Source organism: Microcaecilia unicolor, chromosome 9 (genome assembly GCF_901765095.1).
Source record: "Microcaecilia unicolor chromosome 9, aMicUni1.1, whole genome shotgun sequence".
Classification (NCBI taxonomy): domain Eukaryota; kingdom Metazoa; phylum Chordata; class Amphibia; order Gymnophiona; family Siphonopidae; genus Microcaecilia; species Microcaecilia unicolor.
Window position 1 is genome coordinate 39,303,701 of NC_044039.1, and position 17,948 is coordinate 39,321,648.

Genomic DNA, 17,948 nt, shown 5'->3' on the forward strand with positions numbered 1-17,948 from the left:
TTTAAAAACTCATAAACCTGTGCCACCATAAAAAAAAAAAAAAAAAAAGAGTTTGATCTCACCACAGAATGAAATTTCTTTGGGACCAGCCATGGAAAATCACCATGTGATGGGACAGGTGGCACTATAAAATGGTTGGCTACACATGCTTGTCTTCAAAGGCCTACAGAAAACCAACCCACCTGTTCAAATTTTGTGATCAGAATGTAGAAGAAATCAAATATTTCTTTGTCTCACAAGAGGAAATTTAAAAAGCAAGACCAGCTCAGAAGAAAGATTCAAAACTGTAACTAGTACCAGAGAATATCAGTTCATGCCACTTCATGAAAGCAAAGTTTGTGCTAGAAGGATTTTAAAATGATACCACATCATTTGTGGCCAATGTTTCCCACCAAACAGCTTAGGCATCTATTCCAAATATGTAGTTAACCAATCTTCAACCGGGCACGTAGGTTAGCATATAATCACTGGTGGGGGTTTTTTTTTTTTTTTACAAATTTATGGGCCAATTGCATAGTACAGCAACCCTGCCAGTTAGATTTGGTATGATTTCGTCTGAACAGCCCCCTCCCTACTCTTCTTACCACTGATCTTCCTGACCTATTGATGAATGTAGTTCCTTCCCTATGTTTCTATTTAGTTTTTTTACATTGTAAACCGCTATGATGGTATGTGCTGTTAGTGGTATATCAAACAGAAGCAACCTGAAACCTGAGAAGAACAAGATCAGTTTCATGCACCAACAGTGTTGTTTGTATCTTTTCAACTTAGCCAAGCAAGAATGTGTATGTTGGATTCCTGAATAGCATGTTATTAGAATCCTTCCTGCCCCCACAGCAACTATACTTGGAAGATAATATAATTACGTAGAGACTATTCAAGTCAATGTATCTATAAAAAGACTATTATTGTTTGAGAAAAGGAAAGCCCAGGTTCAAAACCCAAGAAGGCTCCTTGTGTCCTTGGGCAAGTCACTTAACACTCCATGCCTCGTGAGAAAGCCCACTCCTGTATCTTGCCAAGAAATCCACAAAGGGGCAGGGGTCTCTTATTGTGTAGCTGCCGGGAGTCAATTCTAACTCAAGGACACATCTGGATTGTTCCATTGTTTTTACCAAAATGTGCCGATATATTGTGCCATGAATAAATTTTGCGTTGCCTGTGCAGTTCATTTAACATTGCTGGATTTACCTCAAAATTCTAAGCTAAAACAGAAGATCTTTAAGCAGTGTTAAGCAATATACTTGGCCTAATATTAGAACTTACTACGTGAAAAGAATAATTGAGCTACAGATCTTTCTGGTACCGAAACAAACAAACAAACAACAAAAAAGTGATTACCTGACAATTTTCTTTCATTTAGTCTCAGCAGATGAATCCAGAAACCTGTGGGTTGTGCCTGTCTACCAGCAAGTGGAAATAGCACCAATTTGCACTGTGCATACAGAACATGATGCTGCCTGGCCAGTCAGTATATCTCATAACAAAGCAAAGGACAAAATCCAACGCACCCCTTTCCTCACAGACATGACTCTCACGCATCGGTGTCAAACTGAACATCTAAAGAAAGAAGAAAAGACACAAAACACGCAAACCCCCCTCCCCCAAAACCTTGTAGCAAAACTTTATGCAGGAAAGAAACCTACCATGTGAAAGTGGAAGCAGCAAGAATAGGGCAGGACTCTGGATTCATCTGCTGCATCTAAAGTAAAGAAAATTATCAGGTAAGGCATAACTTTTTGTTCCTTAGAATCAGCAGCAGATGAATCCAGAGATCTGTGAGATGTAGCAAAGCAGTATGTAAACGGGGAGTGGGGGCAGAAGCAAGCCCAGCAGTAAGGACTGGGGACCCAAAAGCAGAGTCCACCTGGGCTGAAATGTCTATACGATAATGCCTGACAAAAGTATTCACGAACGACTAGGTTGCCACCCTACAAATCTCCTCCGGATTCCCCACATGAGTCTCTGCCCAGGAAGACACCAAAGCACGAGTAGAATGTAGCTTCAGCTGTCCAGAAGGGGAACGACCAGCGAAAACATAAGCTGCTGAAATGGCCTCCCATAACCAACGGGCAATAGTAGGTTTGGAAGCAGCTTCTCCCTTCTGAGGACTCGCAAAGAGCACAGATGATTCAACCAGTGAAAGTCATTAGTAACGTCCAGGTACTGGAGCAGAGTATGACGTACATCAAGGAAGTGCAAACGATTAAAAACCTTCGGCTACTGATCCACCCAAAAAGAAAGAACAAAAGCTCAGTAAGATGGAAGGAGGAAACAAAGGCACATTACAAACAGTCAACCCTGCCTCTGAAAAACGGAGGAAGGGGTCTCTACAAGCAGTGGCGTAGCCAGAGGGCTGATTTGAGGTGGGCCTGAGCCCAAAGAGGGTGGGCCTGAAGATTCATCTCTTCTTCACCCCCCCTCACCCCTTCTCCCTCTCACCGCAGCAGCAGCCGCAAAAAAAATGCACATCTTCCTACCTGCCACTGCTGTACGGAACCAGACGATCTTCATCTGCAGGGTAGTGAAGACGTACTCTCCCATTTTTCAGCTTGTGGCTCTTGTTGTGTTGTGGGCTCCCACTTCAGTTTTTTTTCCTCCCTGCTTCTGCCGCGGTGCTTCTAACTTAGTACTGGCGTGCTGCGCTACCAGCGATTCACAGACAAGGGCTTCCCTCTGCCGCGTGCTTCTTGCCCTAACAGGAAGTTGCATCGGAGAGGGCGGGATGCAGAAGAGCGAACGCTGAAGCCGGCCTGTATGTGTGAATCGCTGACAGGTAGCGCAACTGCACACTAATAATCTTAAGTTGGAACTTGGAAGCACCGCGGCAGGAGGACAAAAAAAAACAGAATTGAAGGACTCGCCGGACGGGAGTGGGAGCGGAGGGAAGGGAGCGAGCCAGCTAGGGATGCGGTATTGGTTGGGGACATCAAATGCACCATTCCTGGGTGGGCCTTGGGCAAAAGTGAGTGGGCCTGGGCCCACCCAGGCCCACCCGTGGCTACGTCCCTGTCTACAAGAGAGTAACATAGTAAATGACGGCAGATAAAGACCTGTACGGTCCATCCAGTCTGCCCAACAAGATAAACTCATTTTACATGGTAAGTGATACTTTACATGTATACCCGAGTTTGATTTGTCCTTGCCATTCTCAGGGCACCATAGACTATAGAAGTTTGCCCAGCACTCTTCTTGTACTAAAAGTTCTGAAGTTAACGTCAAAGCCCCTTAAAATTTACACTGTAGCCCATCCGCATAGACCGTAGAAGTCTGCCCAGTCTGCCCAGCACTGGTTTTGCTTCCCAATTACCGGTGTTGCCACCCAATCTCTGCTAAAATTCCATGGATTCGTTCCTTCTAAACAGGATTCATTTGTGTGTTTATCGAACGCATGTTTGAATTCCATTACCATTTTCATCTCCACCACCTCCCGTGAGAGGGCATTCCATGTATCCACCACCCTTTCCGTTAAAAAAATACTTCCCGACATTACTCCTGAGTTTGCCCCCCTTCAACTTCAATTCACGTCCTCTAGTTCTACCACCTTCCCGTCTCCAGAAAAGGTTTGTTTGTGGATTAATACCTTTCAAATATTTGAACGTCTGTATCATGTCACCCCTGTTTCTCCTTTCTTCCAAAGTATACATGTTCAGGTCGGCAAGTCTCTCCTCGTACGGTTTGCAATGCAAATCCCATGTCATTTTTGTAGCTTTTCTTTGCACCGCTTCCAGTCTTTTTACATCTTTAGCAAGATATGGTCTCCAAAACTGAACATAATACTCCAAGTGAGAGCTTGAAGCTCAGAAACTCTGCGGGCTTAAGAAAGAAAAATTGCCTCGAGGGTGAGGTCCTTCACCGTGGCCAAGTATAGCGGTTCAAAAGGAGGTGCCTGGAGCGCCTGCAAAACAAGATTAAGACTCCAATTTGGACAAGGCCAGAAAACCGGGGGCCTAAGATGCATAACACTTTTAAAGAAACATACCACATCAGGATAAGAGGCAAAAGGAACTCGAGCAATGCGACCACTCCAAGGCTAGAGCAGCGACCTGCACCCGTAGCGAGCTGGCAGCTAAATCTTTCTGCAATTCAGACTGAAGAAAAGCTAAGATATGCAGTAATGAAGCCTGAAAGAGCAAAATGGCATACTCAGAGAACCAGGCTTCAAAGACATGCTAAACCCACATGTAAGCCACAGAGGTGGAACGCTTCTTGGCTTGACGCAAAGTAGTAATAACTGAGTCTGAATAATCTCTCTTCCTCAACTTTGCCCACTCAAGAGCCAGACCAGGCCATAAGACCAAAGTGGGAGGGATTCTCCATTAGGACAGGACCCTGACGCATAAGATCGGGCATCAGGGGAAGGCAGAACGGCTTGTCCACCAATAGACCAATCAGGACCGCAAACCATGGCCGTCTGGGCCAATCGGGAGCCATAAGAACAACTCAGCCAAGGTGAGCCTGAACCCAACTTAGGACCCTGCCAATCAGCAGCCAAGGGGAAAAGACCAAGAAGAACCTCTTCTGGCCAAGGCTGAATCAGAGCATCCAGCACTTCTGCACCACGCTCCCTTCTTCTGCTGAAGAACCACGGAGCTTTGGCATCGGCACTCATTGCCATCAAGTCCAGAGCGGAGGTCCCCTAGCGTTGAACGATAAAGTGAAAGGCAACCAGAGAAAGCTCCCATTCGCCCGGATCCAGAAGCAAGTCTGCTTCCTCTGTCAACAGAGGGCTGCGAGCGTCCCCCTTTCGGTTGGTATAAGCAACCACCGTCATGTTGTCCAAGAGAACCCACACCAGTTTCTCCAGACACAGGCCATGAAAAGCCAGAAGCACCTTGCGAATCGCTCGAAGTTCCAACTGAATGATGGACCACCACGCTTCCGTCAGGGACCAGAGACCTTGTCTGTAATGGGAGAGACAATGTGCCCCCCACTCTGAGAGACTGGCATCGGTTATCACCGCTGTCCATTTGGGAGCCAACAGAGGAATGCCTCGCGTGAAATTGTAGCCACCATATTAGACTGCGGTGATCTAACAGATGCCAAACCAAATGCCTCTCGTAGTTCTCTGAGACTGGGGACCAACAGCTCAACAAAGACTGTTGTGAACTCAAGTGCACATGAGACCCCCCTAAAAGGCAACCTCCAGGGTCGCTGCCATCAAAACCAAGACCTGGATCTAGTCCCACATACGGGAGGGGCAGGATGCCACAACAGGAGACACATTTGTCCCTGAAGGTTGAGCCGTCTCTGCTGGGGCAGGAACACCCGGCCCTGCGCCATGTCAAAGGGCACTGCTAAGTATTCCAGAGTCTGAGAAGGAATGCAGTGACTCTTGGGCACATTGATCACCCAGCCCAAGAACTGCAGAAGGGTTACAACTCAAGACATGGCTCGCAAACTGTCCTGGAATGAGGCCATCCAAATAAGTCAATCATCCAGATAGGGATGAACCCGTATGCCCTCCCACTGCAACTTGGCCGCCATCACTACCACCACCTTCGAAAAGGTGCACAAAGTCGTGGCAAAGCCAAAGGGGAGAGCCTGAAACTGGAAGTGTCGACCTAAAACAGCAAAGCGTAGAATCCTCTGATGAGGGAGCCAGATGGGAAAGTGCAAGTAGGCCTCCTTGAGATCCAGAGCCATCAGAAAATACTCCTTGCTGAACCTCTGCAATGATCAAGCACACAGTCTCCATGCGAAAGTGATGCACCCAGAGAGACTGCTTCACGCAGAGGTCCAGGATCAAATGAAAAGATCCACCTTTACTGGGAACTACAAAATAGAAGGGAGTTAACACAGATGCAGAAGTTGCAAAAGCGTTGAACAGACTGCCTGCTTCTTTTAAAGAGCAGCGCACGGGGATGCCAAGAAAAAACAATCTCCGATGGGAGAAGAAAACTCTGGTTTGTAACCACTGCAAATAAGGCCTAAGACCCACTGGTCTGTAGTAAGCTTGGCCCATTCCTTTTAATAGTAACATAGTAGATGACGGCAGAAAAAGACCTGCACGGTCCATCCAGTCTGCCCAACAAGATATACTCATGTGCTACTTTTTGGGTATATCCTACTTTGATTTGTACCTGTCCTCTTCAGGGCACAGACCGTATAAGTCTGCCCAGCACTATCCCCGCCTCCCAACCACCAGTCCCGCCTCCCACCACCGGCTCTGGCACAGACCGTATAAGTCTGCCCAGCACTATCCCCGCCTCCCAACTACCAGTCCCGCCTCCCACCACCAGCTCTGGCACCCAATCTCGGCTAAGCTTCTGAGGATCCATTCCTTCTGAACAGGATTCCTTTATGTTTATTCCACGCATGTTCGAATTCCATTACTGTTTTCATTTCCACCACCTCCCGCGGGAGGGCATTCCAAGCATCCACCACTCTGTCCGTGAAAAAATACTTCCTGACATTTTTCTTGAGTCTGCCCCCCTTCAATCTCATTTCATGTCCTCTCATTCTACCGCCTTCCCATCTCCGGAAAAGGTTCGTTTGCGGATTTACACCTTTCAAATATTTGAATGTCTGTATCATATCACCCCTGTTTCTCCTTTCCTCCAGAATATACATGTTTAGGTCAGCAAGTCTCTCCTCATACGTCTTGTAACGCAAATCCCATAATAGCAGGACAACTGCCTCCTCTCATGGAAACCAAGGAGTGGGCCAGCACCCCATCACTGGGAAGGGCAGGGTGCAGAAGTGGGCCTGCCAGATCTCCTGGAATAGCACTTATCCTGTCAAAAGGACTGTCACTGTTGGTACCAAGACTTGGCCGGAACGGAAGGATGGTTCAGGCGAAACCACTATCATGAAAGCAAGACTGCTACTGACTCGGTCTAGAGGAAGAATTAGGCCTGTCCTCCTGCAGACACTGAGTCTTATCACCTAGATCTTTAACAAACTTCTCCAAATCCTCTCCAAAGAGAGTATATCCACTTATTATCATCTCTAGGTTTATTTCACATTCGACATGTCTGATTTTTAGGGGGGGGGGGGGTCAGTTTTTATTTTATTTCATTATTCTATTATATGAAGTATGTACTTTTATAAACCTGTGCTGATGTAAAGTACAAACATATGTGTTTTTTAGAACCATTGTGACCCCTGAGGCAGGCGTTTTCAGTACACCAAAACACAGAACGTGTCGGGTCCCCAAGCAGCAAATAAAGCGTCTTTCAAGCAGTATCTCCTGTGTTGGATCGTCCTTTGGCCAGCCTCTACTTTTTTGTGGTTGTAAAATCTATGTAGAGGTTTTTCCCATTTGCTGTGCCTGGTAACACAACAACCAACAGCCCGACACAGCCAAGGTCATCTGCTTTGCCAAAGCACTGACCAGATCATACAAGGTGTCTGCCAAATATGCCAATCCAGTGTCCAAATCAGGAAACTCCGAAGATGGCTGAGCTCCCGAGTCCAACAAGGCATTAGCCGCCTGTTGCACCCACGAAAGAGAAGCGCAGGCAGAACAGGAACCGCAGATGACCACTTGTAAAGACAAAGCAGATACGTCAAAGGACATCTTCAGTGCGGATTCCAGTTTACAGTCCTGCATGTCCTCAAAGGCAATGCCTCCCTGAACCAGAGGAGTAGTCTTTTTCGTCACTGCTGCCACTTTAGGTAAGCGCAAGTGGTCCAACTCATCTTGAGTAACCGGATAAGGCGAGCCATCATTTTCACCACACGTAGGTTCGCATCAGGCGTTGACCACTGGCTCCATGAACAGGAAAGGCTTTAGGGGGTTTCTTAGTGCTAGCCATCTTAGGGTTCGCCAAAGCCACCGTCTGCACCTCAGGAGAAGAAATACTCAAAGCCTGTAAGGCTTTGGAAATAAAGGAGGACAATTCCTCCCTATGAAAGACCTGCACAGCCGCGGGGTCATCCGTCTCAATGCTTGATGGTCAGAATCCTCCAGACCCTCTAAGCCACCTGCTGCAAGTGACGCAGAACCCCCCAACCACCCTGTCAGAAGGGACATGAGAAACAGGGGTGTCCAACTCCCCCATCCAAATCTGATCTCCAACGCTCCCGCTTCGACGCAGGAGCCACCAAATCTGTAAAAACGAGATCCACAGGGTCCGTGACAGGAGCATGGCTGTCAGCCCAGCAGCCTGCTTAAGCAAGAGCGCGATGCAGGAGAACAACAAATTCCTGTGAGAAAGGCAGCTCCATTCCCCCAGCAAAGGAACTCCCAGGAGCATCCACTCCACTACCTGAGCTAACCACGTTAACAGGAACTGCAGAAGACCTGGGGAACTGGAATAATCGCTCCACATGCTGACAAAATGGTTGCTGCTGCATTCTCACAGAGAGGGGAAGAACATGCACCCCACGCGCAGAAAGCCCCAGCCCCAACCTCGTTACCAGAGCAATCCAGAGCTTCAGGGCCCGAACATCCCGCAGGGCAAAGACCCGACATTGCTCGCTGCTTCCCACAGCAGGAGCAGCGTTTCACCAATTAAGTCGCCATAAGCAGACAGCCTTTTAAAATGTCTTTTTAATTTTATTTCTTTAAAGACGCAGTACAGCAAAACAAGGAGAAACTCACTCCATCTGAAGAGAGGTAGAAGGAATCTCTCACCGAGACAGGAATGAAGGCTGCAGCAAATTTACTCTCCCAAAATCAGCCACAAGCACTAAAATAAGTGCAATCCCACCAAGCAGGAGCCCCGTCTGATTTTTTTTTTTTTTTTCAGAGGCAGAACTGTGAGGAAAGAAGGGCTGGCAGAAAAACTCAGGGAAAGGAGAGCAGGGTGAGGGAGGGACCTGGTGTGACCAGGTGTACACTTCTAGCTGCTGTGATTTGGTTGAGGTAAGCCAATCTTTTATTTTAAGAATTGTGAGCCTTGTTCTGAGGTCTGGCTGGAGCCAGACCTGGAAATACAAAGAGAGAAAGAGAGAAACTACAAGTTATGTTTGGGGCATGCCCCCTCTGAACATAAGAGACTGTGTTATGGGCCTGTGAAGGAACAGGCCTAAGATTTAAGTTAATAAAGCACTTATTTCATGTTTTCAATCTTGTCCGGCTATGCTACTGACAGGGCTACCCTGTAACCCTAACCCGGAGTCTCACAGCCAGTTACATTATCACATGGGTAACATAGTAGATGACAGCAGATAAAGGCCTGAATGGGCCATCTAGTCTTCCCAACAGTCATACTCATTATCAAAAAATGATTAAACCAACACTGAATGTGGTATAACATACCTAATCCTGGTCTCTCTTTGCCATTTCTGGGACAGACTACAGAAGTCTGAATACTGACCTCTATGGTATTAAGGGTTAGGTTTACCTAAACGGTTCTATGGGCGCGTTAGCGTTTTTAACACACGTAAATGGTGTACATGCGTTAAACGCCAATACACCCACAGAAATGTATAGGCGTGTTAGTGTTTAACGCGCCTTAAATTTAGAGGTGAAACACACCTTAGTAAACATACCCCTAAGTTTCTTATTGAACAGTGAAAATTTGGTTCCTGTTTCTAGAGAATTATCCATTAAGGAAGTGGCCATTGACAAATTAGCTATGCAAGTTACTTGAAGAGCAGCTTGCACACCAAGAATTGTTATGTTTTTACTCCAGTCCCCTCTGTCTAATATTACATTTTGTTTAAAGATCAGAAACCATTCAGTGTGACATATATGCAATAATAGAAGCAATCAGGTGCGGGATGGGACTATTTCATATCACTGTAAATTAGTTGTACCACAGAAAGGTGGTGTATCAAATTCCGGACCCTTTACTGTAATGTCACTCATCCAATTAATCTTCAGCAAAGCATTAAAATGTCCAAGTATGATTTGTCTGGGAAATTTTCTACTGTTTACAATTTTAGTACAATTGTTCAATGTTAGATTTTAGAAAAATGTTTTGACTGCTTCCCTGTGGATAGGTAATTTTATAACAGGTCACTTAAGTGGAATGCTTTACCACTCTAGCTTCATGCTGAGAATTTGTATCCATGATTTCAGGCATGGCTGAAAACATGTTACTTCTCTCAGGCATTTCTTCCTGACTCACCCTGGAGTGATCCTTTATCACACCATCTATCTTGTCTATAGCACTACCAAACCCTCTTACGAGCATAAGAATAGCCATACTGGGTCAGATCAATGGTCCATCTAGCCCAGTATCCTGCTTCCAACACTGGCCAACTCAGGTCACAAGCACCTGACAGAAACCCAAACAGCAGCAAGATTCCATACTACCAATTACTACTACTACTACTACTACTACTACTATTTAGCATTTCTATAGCGCTACAAGGTGTATGCAGCGCTGCAAGCTGCAAGCAGTGTCTTCTCCATGTCTATCTCGATAGCAGACTATAGACTTTTCCCCCAGGAACTTGTCCAAACCTTTTTTAAACCCAGATGTGGTAACCACTTACCACATTCTCTGGCAACAAGTTCCCGAGCTTACTTATTCGTTGAGTGAAAAAATGTTTCCTATTCGTTTCAACAGTATTTCCATATAACTTCATTTGAGTGTCCCCTAGTCTTTGGGGTTTTTTGGGTTTTTTTTTAAAGAGTAAAAAAAAAACCAGCAGCAACAACAACATAGTAACATAGTAAATGAAGGCAGATAAAAAAGACCTCTACAGTCCATCCAGTCTACTCAACAAGATAAACTCATTTTACATAGTATGTGATACTTTATATGTATACCCGAGTTTGATTTGTCTTTGCCATTCTCAGGGCATAGACCATAAAAGTGTGCCCAGCACTGTTCTTGAACTAAACGTTCTGAAGCTAACGTCGAAGCCCCTTAAATTTACACTCCAGCCCATCCATATCTATTCATTTACGATTAGGGCGTAGACTGCAGAAGTCTGCCTAGCACTGGTTTTGCTTCCCAATTACTGGATTCCTTTGTGTTTATCCCACACATTTGAATTCCATTACCGTTTTCATCTCCACCACCTCCCGCGGGAGGGCATTCCACGTATCTACCACTCTTTCAATGAAAACATACTTCCTGACATTACACCTGAGTCTACCCCCCTTCAACCTTGATTCATGTCATCTAGTTCTACCACCTTCCTGTCTCCAGAAAAGGTTTGTTTGCAGATTAATACCTTTCAAATATTTGAACTTCTGTATCATGTCACCCCTGTTTCTCCTTTCCTCCAAGGTATACATGTTCAGGTCGGCAAGTCTCTCCTCATACGGTTTGCAACGCAAATCCCATACCATTTTTGTAGATTTTCTTTGCACCGTTTCTAGTCTTTTCACATCTTTAGCAAGATTTAAAAAAAAAAAAAAAAAGATTCATTTCTACTCATTCTACACCACCCAAGATTTTGCAGACCTCAATCATATCCCCCCCTCAGACATCTCTTTTCCAAGCTGAAGAGCCCTAACATCCTTAGCCTTCCTCATATGAGAGGAGTTCCATTCCCTTTATAATTTTGGCTGTTCTTCTCTGAACTTTTTCTAATTCCACTATATCTTTTTTAAGATATGGCAACCAGAACTGAACGCAATACTCATGGTGAGGTAACACCATAGAGCAATACAGAGGCATTATAGTATTCTTTACCATCTCTTTCCTAATAATTCCTAGCATCCTGTTTGCTTTTTTGGCTGCTGACGCACACTGGACAAAAGATTTCAGTGCTGACCCCCAAGGTGGAGCCTAGCATCAGGTAACTATGATTTGGGTTATTCTTCGCAATGTCTATCACTTTGCATTTGTCCACATTAAATCTCATCTGCCCTTTGGATGCCTAGTCTTCCAATTTCCTAAGATCTTCCTGCAATTTTTCAGTCCACATGTGTTTAAGAACCTTTAATAGTTTTGTGTCATCTGCAAATTTAATCACCTCACTTGTCGTTCCAATTTCCAGATCATTTATAAATATGCTAAAGAGTACCACTCCAAATAGAGACTTTGGCACTCCACTATTCATCCTCCTCCATTGAGAGAAATGGCCATTTAACCCTACCCTCTGTTTTCTGTCTTACCCTCTGTATGGTCGCTAACTAATAAAAATTGTTAGGCAATAGGATTAATATGATGATTGTAACCTGACTTTTATGTCTTATCCCTATCCTGTTACTATTTACCCTTACATTTATAACTGTAAACACCTTAGATCAACTGTATTTGATATTACACTCACTAAAAACCTATTTCCGGAATATTTTATAAAAACACATAGGTGCCTAGGTTTCTTTATAAACTATTAGCAATACGCCAGATTCTATATATTGCACCTAGCGTTCTGCGCCAAAATCCAAGCATATTCTATAACATGTGTAACTTAATTGGCTTAACAAGCCAATGTTTAACAGCACTTAGCAAGCAATAATCAGCACTAATTGGCAATTAGAATTTACACGCATTACTCGCTAAGCAAATTCTGTAATGCACAGCGAAAAAGGGGTATGGTTATAGGTAGGGAAATGGGCATTTCGTCAGCACTGCACAATTTACACACACTGTTATATAATATGCCCCTCTGTGCCTAAATCTATGCACCGGTATTTACGCATTTCCCTTGGTGTAAATGGATGCGCATAGTTCTAGGCGGGATATCCATTAAGCGTACACTGTATACCATGCTTAAATCTAGACTCCACTTATAGAATACACTTAGGCAGAAATGTATCCCGTGTGGATTTTTCAAGTGCCTTATATAGAATCTAGCCCAAAGAGGCAGAAATTGTGGCTAGACTGAAGCCAAAATATAGAACAGGAAAAGTTCTCTACGATGACGAATCACAGAAGGCAAATAGACTAATAGACGATTCACCACTGGAGACGTGAGTCCAACAGTCTTTATTATATCAGAGATAACGACCCGACACAGGCCGTGTTTCGACGCTAAAAAGCGTCTGCATCAGGGGTCAATAAATACACCAAGTAATGAATGCAAAACGAACAGTCCTACATGTATATGTGTTGTCAACTCACTGATCACGTAGCACCAAACAGAATATGCTGGATACAAACTATCAGAGCAAAAAAAAAAAAAATCGTCTACTTTTGCCTTCTGGCTAGACTGAAGCCACAGATATTTACTAAAATGTTTGCATGTATAAAATTGTGCATAAATTATGATTCCACCCAAACTCCATCCCTAACATACTACACCTTCTTGTTACTGTGTGTACTTTTACACCCTTTTGACAATTGGAGGTCTACTGAATTTCAGTTTATATGCATAACCCCTGTGACAACTTTAGGGGTCTTTTTACTAAGATGCGCCAAAAAATGGGCTGCGCTAGTATAGGCGTGTGTTTTGGCCACGCGCAGATCCATTTTTCAGCACACCTGTAAAATAGGCCTTTTTATTATTTTTGCCAAAAATGGACGTGCAGCAAAATAAAAATTGGCGCGCGTCCATTTTGAGTCAGAGACCTTACTTCCAGCCATTGACTTAGCGGTAAGGTCTCATGTGGTAACAATGCGGTAATTGTCTACGCACGTAGAATGACGATTACTGTGTGCAGGAAAATGACAATTATTTTCCGGCGCACATAGTGGACACTCGTAAAATCAAAATTACCACCAGGGCCTCACGGTAGCCAGGTGGTAAGTCCAAATTGACGCGCGCTGGGTGCGCATAGGCGCGTACACGGCTTAGTAAAACGGCCCCTTAAAGCCTTTACATGTGAAAATGTCTTTATTACCCCAGGATATTAACCACAAACAATTAAAAAAAAACACACACACACACAGAAGAAGTGTCATACTGAAGCAAATGGTTCATTGATCCCAGCACCCTGTAACCAGCAGTGGCCCATTAAATTCAGCGATATAAAATAGGGGTACAGGAATAGCCGTTAATGAATGTTCATGTTACCAGATCCCAACTTCAATTCTGACTCAGTAGAAAGTAGAAAACTATGGCATCTATGCCCTTCCCAATGCCATTAAAAAAACAAGGAAACTCTTCAGATTTGAGGAAAGCTGTTTCTATAGAATTTCAACATTTTTCCTACATTCCTTCAAAAAATCATGACTAAATATTTGAGAAAGCATCGTCATAGATGCACAAGATGTTGAACTTCCTCCTGAGATCTACTAGACATCAATATAATTACACACACTTTTGTAAGATGTTAAAAACTTTTTTTCACAGCTAATCAACGGTTTATGAATTCCAGGATTCATTTGCATGTTATCTTGCATATCACTTACGAACTATGTCCTTGCATATCCAAATAGCGCACGCTGTATCTTCTCTTATTTGTCTATACTCAAAATATTGACTGTACTATAATGATTGTTATACACTTATTGCCTACTTAGGCGCCTGTTTACTAAGGTGCATTAGTGCTTTTAGCGCGCGCACTAACCATGTAGGCACCTATAGGGATATTGTAGGTGTTAACGCATGTTAAAAACGTAAACTAACGCTGCTTAGTAAACAGGGCCCTTAATCTTAATTGTTAGCCACACTGAATTTTAGTATAACTTGGGATAATGTGGGGTATAAATGACTTCAATAAATAAGACATACTAAAGAAATAAACTATTCATGTTGAAGCTTGACACATAACTACTCATACTTTTAAAACTACTTCACTTATCTGAACTTGTGTGTCTCTAAATGGAGAAATTACCAGCACCAACAATGCATGTTTAGTGAGCTTAGAACATTTGCTCCTGTTTCTATGTGTTCATTATATGAATACAGTACCTTAAACCATTTTACAAGAAATTACATAGGGTACCTGACAACAGCAAAACAAAAAGGCACACCCAAGGTCATACCATGTGCTGTGGAAAAGCAGAGTCTGAGTATTCCCAGTCCAGTAGCCCACTGCTTAACATTAGAAGCTCAGCTTTAGACCTGTATGCATATATTTGCATACCCTGGAACACTGACTCTAAATGTCAAGATTTGGGGGGAGGGGGGAAACAGGACAGGACCCTAGCCTGTAAGGTTAGGTCACACAAAATATCCAAAAGAAAACTTTGTCTCTTTGAAAATTACATTTAATTACAATGTTCAAAACATGTTTTCATACACCATATATATAGTCAATATTTTGGTCTAGAGTTGGTCCATTATTCTGTAGACATTACACCATTTTTGCATGATCATAAGGACTAAAACTGTCATCTTACATTATAGGTTTTTATATCTAGTGTTTTCCGTTGATAAGAGGTGATAATACAACTCTTGCAACGAACTGTAATTTGTCTTGAAACATGGAAGTTTAGTTCTCTGAATAAAAAAAACAAATTAATAGCACTTGACCCCTGCCAAAATATTTCAACTCTACCGACAGCTGCAAAACCACGCTGCATTTTCTTACATCTTGGGCAATGTTGCAGGGTCTCCATTATAAGAATATTAAATAACTACAGAACAACTTCGTCAACGCACACAATCATTTTTCAATCTCATTTGCTATTTTCGTTTCCGTCCTTCGTTTGAATGCAATCAATTTACTAAAAGCACCAACAATGAGCACACATACTTCAGTACAGAGATTTTCTGTAGAGTAAGAGAATCCGTACAAGCGTTCTCGACGTCCTTAACATAACGGATCTCTGCACTGTTTTGCCCTCCCCCGTCCCCAAAGGCTCTGTTACAAAGCAGAATCTGCTGAGATTCTTACAGAAGGGCAGAGTCCGCAGGCGGGGACAAAAACTTTGCGGCCCGGGTATGATTTCGTCTCTCTGCAGCCACAGGCCCCAGCACTGGCTAGATAAGAGGGAGGTCACACTCTGGCGCGGGCACCTGTCCCAGGCCTGGCTGATCAGCGCCGGCCGGAGACGGGGTTCAGACCCCTTTCCCCCCCAAGCGCTGCACACAGGGCTCTGGCCCCTGTCTGAGGAACTGCCCTAATCTAAAGTCTATCCTAAAGCAATTTCCACAAAGTGACCCTCACCAACCAGGTCTGCATTACCCGACCTTTACCTGGGTACAGGAGGTCAGGGTCAACGCACAACTACGCTCGAAGTGCCTTCGCCCCGTTGCCCAAGGACTGAGCTGCGGCCATGATGGGGCTGGCTGAGTGCGCAGGGGGCGTCACCAGCTGCGTCATATAGCGCAACAGTCAAGATCAGGATTAACAGGAGACGGAACGAGCAAGGAGGTTAGATTGAGAACTGTAGACGTCAGTACTCAGTCGGTGATAGGCTATCTAGTCCATTATTGCGTTGAAGCCAGTAGGCGGAGATTGCTACCACACTGGTTCACCCAAAACAATAGCAAACGTTGTTGAAAACAATAGCACGAGATTGTTAGAAATAATGGACTGCCTATGGGGGTCCATCTGTAAAAAGTCAAAAGCTGTTCCAGTTGGATAGGCAGTGCCTTAAAAGGTGGAGGGTAAAACATTTTTTTTTTATTTTACTTATTTGACAGCTTTTTTTTCATGTCCAAGAATTTTATTGGTTTTAGAAAAAGACAATTTATCAAGCAATAACATCAAGTAATAACATCAACTGTAACACAGAATTACAAAACAACAAAAAAATGCAAATAAAAAAAAAAATAAATCTTAAATTAGTTACCTAAGATTATAAGATTTCAGATAATTATCCACATGAGACCAAATTTTTCCAGTAGAACAGCTCACCCATTTTGTCTGCAACAGAGGTTTCAAATTTATTAATCTGTAAAATTTAATGCCACCAAAAAGTGTAATTAAGATCAGAATTATCTTTCCAATGCATAAGAACCAGTTTCAGCGCAGCAACAACAATGTTCAGTAATTTTTGTTGGGAAATGTCCAATTGATCTTGGAATAGCATAGAACCTAACATAATAATTGAAGGAGTAATTGGACCCTGTACAGGAAGAATATTTGAAATAAAACACCACACCTGACACCAAAAGTCATGTTATTCTACAATCAAAAATCATATGAAGCAAAGTACCAGCATGCGAGCCACAGGACCAACATTTATTGTTATTCGAAAGACCAGCTACCGCCAATTTATGAGGAGTTCAAATCACCCTATGACGGTCTTCTCTAGTAGAAAACCTCTGTAACCAGCTTAGGGAATCTTCATTTGGTACAGTCTCTCCAGGATGAAAATTGTTACTTGGAACATAGGGGGTATATATGCCCCAATTATACACTCAAAGGTTTTGCAATCCCTGTAAAAACAGAGAGCAGCTATTGCATTTTTTTGCGGGAGAGCTATTGAACATTGCAATTTAAGACGTTGGTGGGTGGGGGAATGTGTGGCACGTTCAGTTTATAATAATAAGGGAAAGGGAAATGGCACTTGATATACCGCCTTTCTGATTTTGTTACAACTACATTCAAAGTGGTTTACATATATTCAGGTACTTATTTTGTACCAGGGGCAATGGAGGGTTAACTGACTTGCCCAGAGTCACAAGGAGCTACAGTGGGAGCTGAACTCAGTTCTCCAAGATCAAAGTCCACTGCACGTTACCACTAGGCTACTCTCCACGAGATAGTCATTTTGATATGCAAGGGGATACTAGATCAACTCAAGATACTTGTAACTGAACCAGAAGGCAGATATATTTGGTGTCAGGCATCAATACGCAATTGAGAAGTGTTGTTGTGCAGTGTTTATGCCCCAAATCATATGGACAATACTTTTTATAAAACACTGACTTCCCTATGTTGTCATAAGAATGAGGTACCCATTGTGGTTGGAGAGGATCTTAGCATGGCTTGGGACCCTGAGATGGATAAATCATATAATCCAAAACAAAGGTAGCATTCAGCATTCTAGAGCATTGCCCAATTGTTGTCAGTTACTGAATTTAATCAACTTCTGGAGGGTTTTACGTCCCATCTTTCAAGGGCCCATTCCACCCAATCCCGCATTGATTATTTATTTGTGTCTTCTGAGCTGTTGACTTTTATTCCTTCAACTGAAATTGGGCTGTATGCTGTCTCGGAGCATGCAATGGTCTGATGGAATGGTTCTTGTGAAGAAAAACAGAGTGAGGTTTGGTGGACTTTTCCACTGGCTGTTGATAGGGTTCCTAAATGT

General features: G+C 43.5%; 1 protein-coding gene across 4 annotated transcripts in view; it reads right to left on the reverse strand.

The window, feature by feature from the left end:
* The window catches only part of BCL2L13 (BCL2 like 13), a 104,375-nt gene extending 88,342 nt beyond the window's left edge, over window positions 1-16,033 (reverse strand). Inside the window, exon 1 of one of the 4 annotated variants that reach the window (XM_030215110.1) lies at window positions 15,883-16,033. The gene's annotated coding sequence lies outside the window, so the exon portion shown is untranslated. The other 3 variants (XM_030215114.1, XM_030215112.1, XM_030215111.1) reach the window with 3 other exon arrangements.
* Window positions 16,034-17,948: the final 1,915 nt, after the last annotated feature.